The sequence below is a fragment of the Cryptomeria japonica genome, chromosome 3 (assembly GCF_030272615.1).
Source record: "Cryptomeria japonica chromosome 3, Sugi_1.0, whole genome shotgun sequence".
Classification (NCBI taxonomy): Eukaryota; Viridiplantae; Streptophyta; class Pinopsida; order Cupressales; family Cupressaceae; genus Cryptomeria; species Cryptomeria japonica.
Window position 1 is genome coordinate 810,720,517 of NC_081407.1, and position 14,965 is coordinate 810,735,481.

Here is a 14,965-nt window from a genome sequence, read left to right on the forward strand (position 1 = left end):
GCCACTGCCCCATCGAGGCTCATGACTCCACCGCAACCATCACCAGTGCCAAACATCCCACCAATCGAACTAGTAATCCCATCCATAGCAGTAATCCCATCAATAACACCAATATCAGCAGCAACTATATTGGAACCCGCAGCAGCATCTATGGCACCAGTAGTTCTAGCAGAAGCCACTGAGTCACCATTACCGATACTTCCAGTGACCAATCCATTAAACCCCATCACAATTCCTGCAACACCGATCACTACAAGGATACATAAACCAATCACACATGTCGTGTTTAACTCCAAAGACATCCCAGTATGGTATAGCAATCGGATGTTGGAGAGTGATTCAGAGACCGACTCACATGAGTGGGAATTCGATTCAGTGCAACTTAACACTTCAGATGAGGAAGACACATCACCACCTCCACCCCGCAAAGACATCCCTGTTTACGGAGAAGCACAGATAAAGACCACTTGGGTACCTGAGCTGGAAACATCTTCCACAGACCCTACGTCTCATCCTACGCCTGATTCTGACAGGGAGAGTACCATCAACGACCTTCACCACACTGTCTTAACCCTCACTGATACATCTCCCGCACTTAACTTAATCGATGACGTAATGCCCATTGTCCACCCTGAACTCATCGAATGGAACCAACCAAATCCCCCATGTCTTGACCTCTTCCAAAACGATGAGGCTATCATTGACTTTTTGGAATTAAGGGATAATCTACCAAGCGGGGATCACAAAGCTGGATTCGCCATTGAACTTAATAGCGCAGCATACTTCGGGGCAGATGCCAAACCCTTCAGCTGCAAAAATATAACATTAAAACATGGATCTTCCAGTGAAAACCACACTGTGGCACTGTTTGATCCAACAAAAGTAAAAAGAAAGAGCGTATCCAACGGTGAAAACCTCTCTGAGGCACTTGAGGATGAAGGGTTTGACATTCTCCCTGCTAGTACACAACAGGAACCATCGACGATTCTCATTGAGGAGACTAAAGAATACAATGTGGGGACTCCTGAAAACCCTCATATCATACATCTGGCATCTCTTCTCACTCCAGAGGAACAACCTCAATTTATAGAGTTCTTCCAACAACGTCAGATCAACTTTGCATGGTCATATGCAGACATGCCTGGGCTTGATCCTGATTTAGTCATGCATCACCTCACCGTAGCAAAAGGAGCCAAACCTGTCAAGCAGAAGCTTCGTAAGATGCATCCTCAGATTGCCGTGCTAGTCAAAACAGAACTCAAGAAACTCCTGGATGTTGGTTTCATTAGACCAATTGATTATGCAGAATGGATCTCCAATATTGTGCCTGTCGGCAAACCAAAAGGGGGCATCCGCATTTGTACTGACTTCAGAGATCTGAATAAGGCTTGTCCTAAGGATGACTTCCCTCTACCAAATATCGACATCATAGTAGATTTGACAGCAGGACATGCCATGCTTTCACTCATGGATGGCTTTTCGGGATACAATCAAATAAAGATCGCACCAGAGGACCAACATAAGACAGCCTTCACATGTCCATGGGGCACATACTGCTGGAATGTAATGCCTTTTGGTCTAAAGAATGCAGGAGCGACCTATCAAAGAGCAATGACCACCATCTTCCATGACATGATGCATACTATGATGGAAGATTATGTGGATGATTTACTAGCAAAATCACTTACTAGAGAAGGACATCTTCACATCTTAGATAAAATCTTTGATAGACTGGAACAATATCATGTTCGACTCAACCCAAAGAAATGTGTCTTCGGAGTGACCTTTGGGAAGCTTCTAGGATACATTGTCTCAAACAAAGGTATTGAGGTCGATCCAGCAAAGGTTAAGGCAATAATGGACATGCCACCTCCAAAGAATATCAGTCAGCTAAGAACACTACAAGGACGGCTTCAATCTATCCGCAGATTCATTGCACAATTGGCTGATAAGTGTCACCCATTCACACACCTGCTACACAAGAACATCCGCTTTCAATGGGATGACAGATGCCAGCAAGCATTTCAGGCGCTTAAAGGCTATCTCATGAATCCACCATTGCTGATGCCACCAGATCCAAGTAGACCATTATTGCTCTATATCTCAGCAACAAGTACAGCATTGGGTGTACTACTGGCACAACATAATGCAGAAGGAAAAGAGTGTGCTATTTACTACATCTCTCGCACACTTGTGGGCTATGAACTCAATTACACACCTATTGAGCGAGCTTGCCTAGCAGTAATCTTGGCAGCCACTAAACTGAGGCACTATCTATTAACACACAAGGTGCAACTCATTGCAAAGATTGATCCACTCAAGTATTTACTTAGCAAAGCAGCATTGACAGGTCGCTTGGCCAAATGGGTGATGATTCTAAGTGAATTTGACATTGAGTATGTGGACCGTAAAGCTATCAAAGGTCAAGTTATTGCAGATCAGTTGGCTGATGCACCTCTCATAAGCGATCATCCTCTCATTTCCAATTTTCCAGATGAAGAGATATTCATGATTACAGAAGCACAGTCATGGAAATTATACTTTGATGGTTCATACACTAGGCACGGCTCGGGGGCAGGCATTCTGTTTATCACACCTCAAGGTGATAGCATCCCGAAGTCTTACAGGCTCACATTTCCATGCACAAACAACATAGCAGAGTATGAGGCCTTGATCACAGGACTCAGATTAGCCATACAATGGAAACTAAAAGAACTACAAGTATATGGCGACTCACAACTGGTCATTCGACAAGCAACAGATGAGTATCAGACCAAAGATGATAAACTCATGCCATATAAGCAAATGGTGGACAATCTAAAGACATCATTTACTACTATCACTTTTGAGCAGATACCAAGAGAGCAGAATCGAGCTGCTGACGCCATGGCTACCATCGCATCTTTACTAGATCTTCCACAGAATTCAACACGCTACGAGTTCTTGGTAGAACAGCTTTGGATTCCCGCTTATGATATCCTGGAATCTGAAATGATATGTCACCTTGTCGGTTCTGAATCCCCATGGTATGGTGAGTTCTACACCTATCTCCGCGATCACACCCTTCCTCCCGACCAATCAAATAACCAACGAAAAACCTTCATTCGCCAAACTGCTCGATATACCATTATTGCTGAAACCCTATACCGACGTAGTCTTGATGGTACTCTCCTTCGATGTCTGGAACAAGATGAGATAACAAAGGCTTTGGAAGAGGTACATGAAGGAATTTGCGGGACTCACTCAAGTGGTCCATCACTAGCCAAGAAGATCATGCGAGCTGGATACTATTGGCCCTCTATGGAAAAGGATTCCTACTACTTTGTCAGGAAGTGCAAGAAATGTCAAGTTCACGGTGACCTGATACATGCACCAGCACAAGAACTGCAACCAATCACAACACCATGGCCTTTTTGTCAATGGGGTCTTGATCTTGTGGGTAAAATCCATCCATCTTCATCCAATGGCCATAAATTCATTATTACCGCCACCGAATATTTCACCAAGTGGATCGAAGCTGTTCCACTTACCCAAGTCACCGGCAAGCAGATCGCCTCATTCATCCTCAATTACATCATCTGCCGGTATGGTGTGCCCATGTCCATTGTCACAGATAACGGTCTTTCTTTCAAAAATCAGGATGTCCGTGAGCTTTGTGATAAATTTCATATCCAACACCGCTTTTCCACTCCCTATTACCCACAAGGCAATGGTCAGGCCGAAGCATCCAATAAAAACATATTGAGAATCCTAAAGAAGACAGTCAATGATGTCGGTCGTGATTGGCATGTTCAATTGAATCCAGCGCTATGGGCATATCGAACTAGCATTCAGACCCCTACAGGTGCAACTCCTTATTCATTGGTCTATGGTGCAGAAGCTATCTTACCTATTGAGGTTGAGGTACCATCATTACGAGTTTCCTTGCATAATCTCATCGATGATGAAGCCTACAGAGTATCTCGTCTTCAGGACTTAGAGTTACTTGATGAGAAACGACAAGCTGCATACAACCATCTCAAAGCCTATCAGCAGCGCATGAGTAGAAGCTACAATCACCGAGTTAGACCTCGTACATTTGAGGTAGGTGATCTTGTTCTTCGAGAGAATCCTCGCAACCAACCAAATAGAGAACATCAAGGCAAGTTTGAATCAAACTGGCTGGGCCCATATGTTGTCACTGCTGTATTCGGGTCCGAGGCATATCAGTTGGCTACTTCAGAAGGAGAACCGCTTGCAGATCCAATCAATAGCATGCACCTCAAAAGATTTTATACCTAAGGTGTACAGAGCATCAGGCTCCCCTACATATCAGAAAAATACCAAAAACATTTAGAAAATGTCCTGCAGAAAATATAAAAACATTCAAAAAAAGTAAAGAAAAATCATGCATCCAAATGGTGAACAACCACTCCGGTGGCACCTTGGGTAAGTACGATGGCGAAAACCTGGCAAACAGGCGCCACTCGTAAAGGCTATGGCTCCATTGTCTTTCAGGCTTGTTGCGATCACATTCATACATACACACATCCATCCATCTAACCATGGCTTGTTATTTTATCTGTAATCCAAGAAAGTACTTCATGCGTCTAGCATCCCGCTTTTTCATAAATCATGTCCAACTTGGGGGCAATGCCCTTACAACCTATTGATGGAAGTGGATTCTACATTGTCTTATATATCATTATGCTCTTCATTTAGGCAATCTTCAGAAAATATCAAAAACATTCAAAAATGACTCTCAAAATACCAAAAACATTCAAAATTGTTTCACAAAATCAAAAAAAAAAAAAAACGTCAGAAAACCCATCAAAAATCACACAAAAACATGGCAACACATTGTACATATTCATCCGATCAGATACAAAACAAACATTGACAAAATACTCACACAATGACCATTTACCAATCAAACCACACAATCGACATTAACAAATCCAAACCTGTCTTTAAACAAGGATGCATCCTTCCTTACCAAAACAAAGACAAGATGACGTTTTCTTTGACAAGAAAATTATGTTAAGCTATCAAATACTTGGTTGATTTGTGAGTACAATCGTTCATTTATCTGTATCGGGATCTTTCAGCATTGTTTTGTATCATTTGCGTATTATTTCCGATGAAGTTCTGGGGCATGTACTAATGGTGTCTACGTGGGAAGTTCACTAGGCTATGTGATATTATGCCAAATGCAATCATAGATCACTACGGCTTGCTGACTACAGCGTATACCTCGACCATATGAGCATGAACCATTACCAAGGATCCATATTCTTTTATTCTTTATGTATATACTGTTTGTTTGCAGGTACAATGCTCATTCTTTGGTTCCTCCTCATCCAATTTGGATAAAGGTTTTTATTTCTTAGTACGGTATGCACTTGTCTCAGGATATGATCAGCCTAAGATCAAGGAGGACGATCCAAGTCATGCATGAACGGAGATAATCCTTGTCTGTTCCGCAAGCAATACTCAGGTCAACTTGATCCATTATATCAAGTTGCTTGTATTAACTTGCTATATCAAAATCCATGTAAGAAAGACTCTGGTCATCTTGAATCTTTATGTCAAGTTGCTTGTATTTTCTTACAACATTTTAAAGCTCAATGATGAAAAATAAAGCACCATGGATCGTCATTCCATCTCATTTGTATATATTGCATTTCGTTGCATTCCACCCATCCATACATTCATAATAGCTGCATATCATGCATACATAGTCATAATAATGCATACTCTATTTTACTCATCTTCTTCCATAGGACTCGGTCCTAGTCCTCCATATCTTCTATTTAACATCAAATCCCCCCTCACCCTCCCTATCTTGATCATCAACATCATCCTAATCCCTTCATCACTTCCCATCCTCACTCATCCACAAAATTAAGCCAGTTACTCTGTCTACACAGATACATCGACTCCCACACACCTAGACTATCAACAGATACTCTGATCAAGTATCTTCGGGTCTCAACAGGTAATCGGTCATGGTAATCCTAGACTACATCAGGCATTTATCATAATGACCTAGTCTCAACGGGGTTGCCATGATTCTCCACAACCATCCATCACACACACATACTATCAATTGATCAACCAATCAAACACAATCCAACGGACAATTACATCAATTGTCTACGTCTCAACGAGTATTTTTCTTCATATACCTTGACTTCATCGGACAATTACATCAATTGTCTAAGTCACCATCAGGTCACTTTGATTCACTTACTCAGACTTTATCATGTCCAAGCGACCAACTGACATCAACTGTCACGCTTTGACTTGACCGGGGCAATTCAACCGATTGCACCAGATTGTCCAACCAATTTTGATCAATTGTATAGCATCAATCAAAACCCCACACTACATCTGTTATGTATCTCTTGCATGACCTCAGGGTATTCGTTGGCTTGTTGTTTCTTCATATTCACTCCATTTTCTCCCATTCTTTCATCATTAGTTCTAATTTCTTCTATTCTACCTCCCCTCCACTTTTCATTCTTTTTCGAGAGATCGCCCGATTTTTCAAAAAAAATTCGGCCCATCTCTCGAGGGGGCATACCACCCATTAAATTTATATTTTATGGGGCATTTCTTCACACCTATTTTTCTTTCTTTGAAACGACGCGATAAACTGCACCGTCTCAAAGAGGGGCAAATGTAGTCACATAAATCTGTCCACTTAATTAAATGAATACTTAGTATTTATTTAATTATTTAACCATCAATTAATAATTAATTAAATTAATATTTAATTAATTCATCTTAACCCTCTTCTCCTATTAATTAAATAAATTATTCAATTTATTTGATTTAATTCACTTAACCAAATTCATACCATTAATTAAATAAATAAATCATATTTGTTTAATTAAATCTTCTCTCACATTTAAATAAATTAATATTTATTTAAATCCCCCAAAATCCCACCTCTCACATTTAAATAAATTAATATTTATTTAAATCCCCCAAAATCCCACCTCTCACATTTATTTTAAATAAATCATTTATTTAAATCACCTTTATCCTCCACCCACTTGCATTTTCCTACAAATGCAAGTTGCACAATTATTTTAAATAAATAATTTATTTAAATCACCTTTATCCTCCACCCACTTGTATTTTCCTACAAAAGCAAGTTGCACAACTATTTTAAATAAATTATTTATTTAAAATCCTATTTATCCTCACCCACTTGAAACCTTTAATGGTTTCCCTTAAAGTAGTCAAACTTGATGGCTTTAAAGTCTTCAAACTTGATGGCTTCCTTCTATAGTCTTCTTAAGACTTTAATGGTTTTCCTTAAAGTCTTCAAGCCTTTAATGGTTTCCCTCAAAGTCTTCAAGCATTTTAATGCTTTATCTTCATTTTTCTCATTTAAATAAATTAATATTTATTTGAATATTTATCCAAATGCAAATTACACCATTTAATTGAAATAAATGATTTTATTTTAATTGAAAATACCAAAATTTCTCCCACTTGCATTTTCCTACAAAATCCACTTGTATGCCTAAACCCCTTCTAGATTCTTCTAAACCCTTCCTAATTAGCCTAATCCATCCCCTAAATATTGTCACATTCCTAAGCAAATTGGAGTCACTTCTCAAAGACTCCAAAGTCTTTGAAAAGCAATTAATGCTTTGTGTGTTCAACAAATTAACCCTCAAAGTCTTGGATAACCTTTGAAAGCTTCCAACCTTCAACCACTTAATCCCCAAAGTCTCCAATAACCATTAATGGTTAATTCAACCCTCCCACATGGTTAAAACATTTGTTTTGACTCAACCTCTACCCAACCCAAAGGTCTCATCAGGCCATTAATGCTTTGACCATGATTATCTCTTAAACATTTGCACCTTGGATTAACTCTTAATCTAATGGGTAATCTTAATTTAGACTTGACCCTTACCTTCTAGATAACCATGAGGTCTTCTCAGGCCTTTAATGCCTCCAACCTCTTCTCTCAACCCAATCCTATGTTGAAACTTGTCACCATTTTATTGGTGCCAATTGTGCACATGGATCCCCAACTTTCAATCCTAACCCTTGTTAAGATTGTTCAATCTTAACCCTTCATTTCCCTATTTCTTCTATAAATAGAACCCTTCTCCTCAAGCAAAAAAAAAGCATTTTAGAGTATTGTTGTTATACTGGCATTAGCATAGAGCTTTTTCATAGCATCACTATCTACTCTTGCATAGTATTTTCTTATCATATTCAACCATCTTGAATCTCCATATGGCATCCATGGCTAGTGCTAAAAGCTGAGAGCTACACTCATTTGGGACTTGGAGAGGAGAGAAACAAGGGAGAAGCATCAAAAGGCATCATGGAAGCATCTTAGGGAGGCTCTTCTCCTTTCTTTTATTTTGTTAAACTTCTTTCATGCTTTTTGAAATCTCTCTTGATATGTTTGGAATGGTTTTTAGTTCTTTGTTTTGTTTTTATGGTTGAAACTAACTTATTAACATTGAACTTTGTTATTTCCTTGTCCCCATTTCCATGACATCAACTGTCTTTACAATGATATCTCTCGACATCTTCTACATATAATTGTTTAAATATAGATATGCTAGTCTTTATCTGACATGAAGCTTCACAGAAGGGAAGAACACCATTAGCTCTTGTAGTTCCAACAACTGTTCACTCTTTGTGCACCCAATCCCCTAATTATTAACTTGAAAAAAAAAAAAAAGATAACTAAAAACCCATTTTTGGACCATAATTGGCCCATTTGTGCACGATTCCTCGATATTCATGTGGGTCATTTGTGCATAAGTATTGACAATTTTAAGTGCATGATTATTGTGTTGAGAGAGATTGTTGGGAGGTTTGTTGAGATGTGTTGTTGTCATTGATGTTAACATATCTCTTTGTCTAAGACCAGTGATGCAGTGAAGTTCAATGAGTTAGTTTGTTCAGCGTATCAAGTGTGATGTTGATTAGATGTTGCAGCTTTCAGGGTGTGTTGAGGATTGTTTATAGATGTTTCAGTTCAAGTTTCAAAGGTCCATATAAAGATTTAATTGAGTTATGGGTATCTGTGTTATGTCGGTTTTTTTGTTGTTTAGTGGTGTTAGTGTTGCAATATTTTACTCCACATTGCTTCGCATTATAATATTTTGTTCTGCAGATTTGGAGGTATGTTTGGGACATTGGTGTGTATCCTTAATTCAAGTGGTTCGTGGTTTGGAGGTCTGCAAGTGATTTTTTAAGGTTGTCAGTCATTACAATTAGTGTTCCTAAGGTTCGGTATGAAGATATTGGTGATTCTAGTTATTTGTGTTGGTACAGATGTTGCTATGGTAATTCATGATGCTTGTGGATGCTTCTAGATCATGTGTCTTCTGTGTTGGTGGTTTGCATTGATCAGGGAGCTCATAATTGATGATTTTCTTTGGTATATTGGTATTCTTCATGATCTTGGCTGACTGGATGCTTGTAGCGTGTTGTGGATGTTCAAGGCATAATTCTTGGAGGTGTTTCGTGTTTGAGGTAATGATTTGGGTCCATGCTATGTCTTAGCCGACATTGCTTTGGTCCGCATGTGATAATATGTATATGATCAACAACTATATCATTGTAATTGTTTTATGTGTGTTGAGCCGACTTTGTTGATCTTTCCAAGGTTGATGCCATGTATAAATAAATATAATACTCTTGTGTGAGGCATGAAGAGTGGATGAGTGTGAGTACGTGAGAAAATAATGTATTGATCTTTGGAAGCAGAGAAGAAGTGTGAAGAAGAAAATGAAAGTTGTTATGTGCTTAACCAAAATTGTAACCAGACATCAAGGATGTTATTTCTCAGTTCATGATTTCTGGAAGCAATTTGTGATTGTTTGTAAGGCAGTGAGTCTTCCTTGGGTTGTAGTCCTTATTATTTTGATCAATGAGCTCTAGGCAGTGTGCCTGAATGCAAGTGCATTCCCCATTGTAATAATTCTAACAAAATATATAGTTTGTGGGTTCACTCCCACCGTGGTTTTTCCCCTAACAGGGTTTCCATGTCAAAAATCTTGATGTTATGTGTGTTTATGACGTGTTGTTGATTATGCTTTCATGTTTAATTATCAAATTTGGGAACGAGTTCAAGTTGTGTAGGTTTTTGGTGACAACTGATTCACACCCCCTCCCCCCCTTAGTTGTCTGTCCTACTTCTATCATTCAGTATCAGAGCATAGAGGAAGTTGAATATAATATAATATTAGGACTAAGGAAGCATTATTGAGTGCTCTGACTGATTCTAAGATGACAAATGTTATGGAACTGAAGACTGCTCATGAGATCTGGAAGAAGTTGGAAACTTTGTATGAAGGTGACAGTTATGTGAAGATTGCCAAGTTGTAGATCCTTAAGGGTAAATATGAGATGTTGAAGATGAGAATATTACTTCCTTCGTACAAAAAGTGAATGAACTGTGTGTAATATCAAATGTGCTGGTGGAATGTTGGAAGAATCAGAGATTGTTGCTAAAGTGCTTAGATCATTGCTTGCGTCATACACGCACAAGTTGCTACTATTGAGGAGATCTAGACTGTGACTAATGTGACTAGGGACATGTTGATTGGTAATCTTTCAACCTTTAAATTGAGTAAGTTTAGTGACTCTCTCCCCAAGACAAAATCTGCATTCAAGGCCAGTGTTTTTGAAAAGGGTAAGCAAAGATATGATCTGGGAGTAAGGAGGATATCCAGATATGAAGGAAATTGAAGAAGAAGAGCGAGAGTTTGAGGAGATTGAAGTCCTTATTACCAAGAGATTACCCAAAGGAGTCGGTAAGTATGAAGGAAAATTGCCTCTTAAATATTTTTCTACCAATAAGATAGGTCATTATGCCTCAAGGTGTCCGAAAAGAGTTCCTAAGACAAGACCTAACAAACCTATATTTCAAAAGAGATGTAATTATGCTGCTGATGAAGGTGTGATAGATGATGAATCTGATAAGGGAGGTTCAAGTGATAATGAATGGGTTTTTATTGCTATCAAGGAAGATGATCCAAATCCTACTGACTTTGCTAGCTGCATGAATGTGGAAAGTGCCTTGGCTGCACAAGTTGAAAAGAAAGATGAATGGGTGATTGACAGTGGACGATCTCACCATATGACAGGTGATAAGAATAAGTTTGTGAGTTTGGAAAAATAGGCGGTGTTGTAAGGTTTGGTGATGATAGAGCCGATATAATCCATGGTAGAGGTTCCATTTCTTTTGATGGTAAGCACGATATTGATGATGTCTTGTACGTAGAAGGTCTAAAGCATAATATTTTGAGTGTTGAATAGATGGTTGAAAAGGGATATTATTTCAATTCAAGAATGGCAAGTGTAGAATCTTGGGTAGTAATGGAATTGAGATTGCATCAAAGACAAAGACAAAAGGTAATATCTTTCACTTAAATGTTGCTGGTAAAAGTTGTTTGATTGCTCAGATTGACAAGAGTTGGTTGAAGGATGTGTCATGTGAATTTTTATAACATTATCAAGATAAGTTCTACTCAGGCAGTGAGAGATCTTTCTAAGTTGATGAAACCTACTAACCCTATATGCAAGGAATGCCAGCTAGGAAAATAGACCAGAGTTACCTTCCAGAGCAAACAACACTATTCAAATGGATTGTTGGATCTTGTGCATACTGATTTATGTGGTCCTTCTAGAGTCAGAAGTTTGTAGGGAGATAGATATTTCATGCTGCTAATTGATGATTATTCTAGGATGATGTGGGTTACTTTCTTGAGGGAGAAGTATGAAGCTCTAGATAACTTCAATATTTTTAAAGCTATGATTGAGACTGAAATGAGTTTGAAGCTGAAGTGTCTGAGATTTGACAGAGGTGGTGAATTCACTTTTAGTGAGTTCAATACATTTTGTGAAGAGCATGGAGTGAAGCTCCTAGAACTCCCCAACAAAATGGAGTTGTGGAGAGGAAGAACAAAGCCATTCAAGAAGTTGCTAGAACCATGATGTTGGAAGGAAATGTTCTGCATGCCTACTGGAGAGAAGTTGTGAGTATTATTGTTTACACTCTTAATCGAGTGCATATTAGAGGTGATACCGTTAAGATTCCTTATGAACTATGGTTTGGTCATGTTCCTACTATTAAATATTTCATAATTTTTGGAAGTAAATGTTATATCAAGAGGGATGAAGATCTAGGGAAGTTTGATGCTAGACGCGATGAAGGAATATTTCTTGGTTATTCTACCAAAAGCAAGGCCTACCAATGCTATAATAAGAGATTGCAAAAGATAGTCGAGAGTGCAAATATCATGATGAAAGCAATGAAAGACAACCCAGATCCTTCGGATATGATTTAGATGATCAGAATGACAACCCAGATAAAGGGAAGCAAACTCAAAGTCGGAACCAAGTGCAGATCATTCCAGAAGAAGGAACAATTGCAGTTGATGAAGAAAGAACACAAGAAGCTGAAGTTCGAGGAAATCCTAAAATTCCTCGATATGTAAGGTTGAATCATTTTGAAAAATCAGATCATAGGAGATAGAAATAAAGGTGTTCAAACAAGAAGAAGAGTTGTTGAAGATCAAGTTGAGTATTGTTTGATTTCAAAGATTGAACCTAAGGATGTGAATGAAGCATGTAAAGGTGAACATTGGGTAAAAGCAATGGAAGAAAAGTTGATGTAGATTGAAAGGAATAATATATGGGATCTTGTTCCCAAACCTAAGGACAAAAATGTAATTGGAACAAATTGAATGAGAAAGATGACGTTGTTAAAAATAAAGCCAGACTCATTTGTAAAGGATATTCACAAATGAAAGGAATTGATTTTGAAGAGACTTTTGCCCATGTGGCGAGAATTGAAGTTGTAAGATTGTTTCTTGCTTATGTTGCTTACAAGAATTTCAAAGTCTATCAAATGGATGTCAAGTCAACATTCCTAAATGGTGAATTGGAAGAAGAGGTGTACATTGAGAAAACAAATGGATTTCAGTTGTCTAATCAAGGTGATACGGTTTGATGGTTGAAGATAACATTGTATGGACTCAAGCAAGTCCCAAGAGCATGGTATGCCAGATTGTATAAGCTTTTGTTGAAGCTAGGATTCAACAAAGGTACTGTTGATAGTAATCTATACTTTAAGATTGATAATGATAACATTCTGATAATTGAAGTTTTTGTTGATGATATTATTTTTGGTGGAAATGAGAGCCTATGTAAAATGTTTGCTGATGAGATGCAAAATGAGTTTGAGATGTCTATGATTGGAAAGATGAAATTATTTTTGGGTTTGCAAATTACTCAGTTAGACAAAGACATTTTTGTATCTCGGTCCAAGTATGTGAAGGAGTTGTTGAAAAAGTTTGGTTTGGAAGATTCAAAGCTAGTTGGTACTCCTATGGTGATCAGATGTAAGTTGATTAAAGATGATAATTCTCCTAAGGCAAATTAGACTAGATACAGATCTATGATTGGTGGATTGCTCTATTTGACTCAGACTAGACCTGATATCATGAATGCAACTTGTCTTGTTGCTAGATTTCAAGCTGATCCTAATGAATCTCATGTTGTAACTGTCAAAAGAATTTTCAGATATTTGAAAGGGACAATTGATTTTGGTCTGTGGTATCCTAAAGATGATGAGTTCACTTTGAGTGCCTTTAATAATACTAACTGGGTAGGAGATGTGGATGATCGAAAGAGTACTAGTGGTGGTGCATTTTTATTGGGAAACATATTGGTTTCATGGTTGAGCAAAAAACATAATTCTACATCTCTATCTACTGTGGAGGAAGAATATATTGTTGCTACAAACAATTGTACTCAAGAAATGTGGATGAAACAAATGTTGAAGGATATTAGAGGTGTGTATGATGAGCCTATTGCTATCTACCATGACAATTCAAGTGCAATTAACATTTCTAAGAATTCGGTGTTGCATTCAAAGGCTAAACATATATCCATCAAGTTTCACTTTTTGAGAGAGAAGGTAAATGGGAATGAGGTCAGATTGGAGTATGTGTCTACTAAGGAATATATTGCAAATATTTTCACAATGCTTTTGCCTAAGGATACTTTTGAGTATCTCAAAAGCAAGTTAGGGGTGATTGCCCCTCTTGGTTAGAATTAAGATGCATTGATTTGCATCAGTCTGGTGCATTTCACAATCATATCTTGTGATCCAGATTGATGATTGGTGGCTGCTACTCAGGGGGAGTAGTCAGTTTTTTGAGTTAGATGTTTAGATTCGAGGAGAAGAGTAATTTTTGTGGTTTGATTGCAAATATGTGCCTTTAGCATTGATGTCAAAGGGGGAGAGAGAGAGTCATGTGAAAAATTGTGGAAGAGTAGTGTGCAAGGTCTCAGGGGGAGCTGTTGTTTCCTTCTTTGTCATTGATTGTTTTTCACATCATATGTTGCCATCAATGCCAAAGGGGGATTTTGTTGAGAGAGATTGTAGAGAGGTTTACTGAGATGTGTTGTTGTCATTGATGTCAGCATATCTCTCTGTTCGAGACCAGTGATGCAGTGAAGTTCAGTGAGTTAGTTTGTTAACATATCAAGTGTGATGTTGATCAAATGTTGCAGCTTTCAGGGTGTGTTGAGGATTGTTTATAGATGATTCGGTTCAAGTTTCAGAGGCCTACATGAAGATTTGATTGAGTTATGGGTAAATTTATGTTATGCCAGTTTTTTCTATTGTTCAGTGGTGTTAGTGTTGCAGTATTTTTCTTCGCATTGTAATATTTTGTTATGTGCGATTTGGAGGCATGTTTGGGACGTTGGTGTGTATTCTCAATTTAAGTGGTTCATGGTTGGGAGGTTCGCAAGTGATTTTTAAAGGTTGACAGTCATTACAGTTAGTGTTCTTGAGGTTCGATATGAAGATGCTGGTGATTCTAGTAATTTGTGTTGGTGTGGATGTTGCTATGGTAATTCATGATGCTTGTGGATGTTTCTAGATTGTGTGCCTTCTATGTTGGTGGTCCGCATTGATCGT